The sequence below is a fragment of the Bison bison genome, unplaced genomic scaffold (genome assembly GCF_000754665.1).
Source record: "Bison bison bison isolate TAMUID 2011002044 unplaced genomic scaffold, Bison_UMD1.0 scf7180017864533, whole genome shotgun sequence".
Lineage (NCBI taxonomy): Eukaryota > Metazoa > Chordata > Mammalia > Artiodactyla > Bovidae > Bison > Bison bison.
In genome coordinates this window covers 11,945,922-11,949,379 of record NW_011495082.1, presented here as the reverse complement: position 1 = coordinate 11,949,379, position 3,458 = coordinate 11,945,922, and positions in this window count along the sequence as shown.

Sequence of the window (3,458 nt, the reverse complement as noted above, 5' to 3'; positions counted from 1 at the left end):
CACCTCTGTCATACATGTTAGAATAATTTCCGAGTATCTCTTCCGAGTAATCAGGTAGATTTTGCCTAAAGGATTTCATAGAGGGAACTCACAGATGTTAGGTCAGCCTGCATTACTGAGAAGCTCATATCCCATATTCTTATAAAGCTATGGGTCTCTTGTGAAATTTAGAAAGTAAAGTAGAGAATCATATTGGTCCTTATAACCAGTGCAGAGATTACATGTCCGTATGAACAAAGACTGGGAACAAGAATTAATGAAATGAATAATGGATCAGATCAGATCAGATCAGTCGCTCAGTCGTGTCCGACTCTTTGTGACCCCATAAATCGCAGCATGCCAGGCCTCCCTGTCCATCACCAACTCCCAGAGTTCACTCAAACTCACATCCATCGAGTCAGTGATGCCATCCAGCCATCTCATCCTCTGTCGTCCCCTTCTCCTCTTGCCCCCAATCCCTCCCAGCATCAGTCTTTTCCAATGAGTCAACTCTTCGCATGAGGTGGCCAAAGTACTGGAGTTTCAGCTTTAGCATCATTCCTTCCAAAGAAATCCCAGGGCTGATCTCCTTCAGAATGGACTGGTTGGATCTCCTTGCAGTCCAAGGGACTCTCAGGAGTCTTCTCCAACACCACAGTTCAAAAGCATCAATTCTTCAGCGCTCAGCCTTCTTCACAGTCCAACTCTCACATCCATACATGACCACAGGAAAAACCACAGCCTTGACTAGACGAACCTTTGTTGGCAAAGTAATGTCTGTGCTTTTGAATATGCTATCTAGGTTGGTCATAACTTTTCTTCCAAGGAGTAAGCATCTTTTAATTTCATGGCTAAATTATTTTTATGAATTCTATTTAGAATTAATAACATTGACTATAGAAGAGGAAGAATGGTATTCTTTGTATTAAGTCAAATCTCTATCTCAATATTCAGTGCCTAAAACTCTACCTAGCACATAACACTCTGTAAAAATATCAGGAAAAAAAATCAGCAAAATATTTGAACAGATACTTTACAAAGAACCTAAGTAAATGACAAATAAGTACATCAAAAGATGCGTAGTATAATTAGATATCAGGGAAAAGCAAATTAAAAACTTTAATGAGATACCAACACACATCTTGGACAAGGCAATGGCACCCCACTCCAGTACTCTTGCCTGGAATATTCTATGGATGGAGGAGCTTGGTAGGCTGCAGCCCATGGGGTTGCTAAGAGTCGGATACGACTGAGCGACTTCACTTTCACTTTTCACTTTCATGCTTTGGAGAAGGAAATGGCAACCCACTTCAGTGTTCTTGCCTGGAGAATCCCAGGGATGGGGGAGCCTGGTGGGCTGCTGTTTATGGGGTTGCACAGAGTTGGACATGACTGCAGTGACTTAGCAGCAACACACATCTATTAGAAAAATTTATTTCATATTGACAAAATGTTGGGAAGCCATTTATATTACTAAAGTTTTATTCCATTCATTCTGATAGAAAACTGTATATTGTAGTATCTATTTGTTGAATATACTTCCTGCCCCTAAAATAAATAATACCAACTGATTTCAAGGCAGTGCTGAATACTATGCATAAAGCTATTGACGAGAAATCAAGCTACCTGATTCTAATCCTGGCTAAACCACTGTCTTTGTGCCCCCAGAAAATGTGATGCAAATAATTAGAGCATCAATTCATGACACTGTGGAGTCATTCTAAATAAAATTCTATAATCTCTAAAATAATATTTTTCTTTTTTTTTCATTGATTTTAGTAGTGGACACACATACCAGTTTATTAAATACTTTTGCAATACTTTATTGAAAATTGAAAGCAAGATCTGAATTAAATGAGAGAATGTCAGCTCCATAATATACTTGTGTGTATGTGTGTGTGTGTGTATCTTCAGATTGTTGGGAGGATCATAAGAATTTTCTAGTTTTCAATGGCACAGAATTGCCACGAAATTCAATTATCTCCCAGGACACAGTAGAAGCAAGGAGTAAAGGGGAAGCAAGGAGTAAAGGAAATTCCACATGTTTGTGTCTTCCCATTGGCTAAACTGAAGGACATTAAGGATGGAACAGGGATCCTTAAAGCTGTAATGGGTAGTCCTTATTAAATTGTGTTTGAAGGCAATCCACAGATCACCATTCTTTCTCATTTGTTACTCAGGTGTAGATTATAGAAAATTTTTAAAGTTTATTTAAAAAAACTAGAAATGTGGCTATGGCTGAAAAAGATAAAATGTTCCTTTTATTTAGTTTATAACTTTAATAAATGCCCATAGCACTAGCAGTTTCAAAGCCAAGAATTCGTACCTCTCCCTAAAGTCCATATTAAAAAATAGCATTGCATAAATATGTCATACAAATCCTTAAATATGATCATAAAATACAACAGTTAATATTTTAGCTATAAAAACACAAATGTACCTTTTCAAGTCCCTGTTTTGTATTTTACAGATCATAAAGTCAATTCCTTCTCCTAAGATGAGGTGAAAAATTAATGTCTTAAAGTACCTAACAAAATGCTACCTTGTAGGGAAAAATAGGACTTCACTATTTTATTTTTATTTTGTTTTAAAGTCAAATTCAACCTTAAATTTTTTTCTGCTCCTTTATGGTAGCGTGCTACTGTATATGAAGCATTCAACTCATACAACTACATGTACAAAAACACTAGTAAAATTAGTGAAATTAAGCATCTAATTAGAAAAAAATGATATGCTGAAGAGTAAGAAAATAAAAATAAGCTTTTTGACTTATAAATTCTGTATGGCACATGTTTATATTTTTTCCTTTGAGTAATTTGTAGTCTTTTTCATATTTTTTGCCTCAAAAAGAAAGCTCAGTAAAACAATTATGCATGCTTTATTAAGAATTTTATTTCTAAATAAGTCTATTTTTCATTGAACATTAAAGATATTTTAAAAATAAATAGCATGGTGTGAAAGAGGAGGATCAAAATCAATATGCAACCACAGAAGATGTCCAACTTTTTCTCTTGCATAAACTCTCCATTTGCCAAGGATAGATGTTCTTTAAAGAGGCAATTTTTCTCCAAAAAGATCAGAATATGCCCCATTTAAGCATTCTCTTATAAGCAATTTGTCTTTAACTTAGTGCATATTTAGAGTCTGTGGATGAAATAGATGGACAATGACTAACTGACTATAGTAACATATGCCTGCTTGACTGCAATCCATACTGTTCAGTAGAAACTTTGAGTGTGTATAAAAGGTGGAAATGGGACAAAAAACCTCCAGGAAAATTGGAGTGGGTCATTTATTCAGCTGACAAATAAATATCCCACTATAAATTACTACTATGAGTAGATTTCTATCAAAACCACTGCAGCCTTAAATTTCCCATAAAATCCAATGTTCATCGCAGCACTGTTTATAATAGCCAAGACATGGAAGCAACCTAGATGTCCATCAGCAGATGAATGGATAAGAAAGCTGTGGTACAT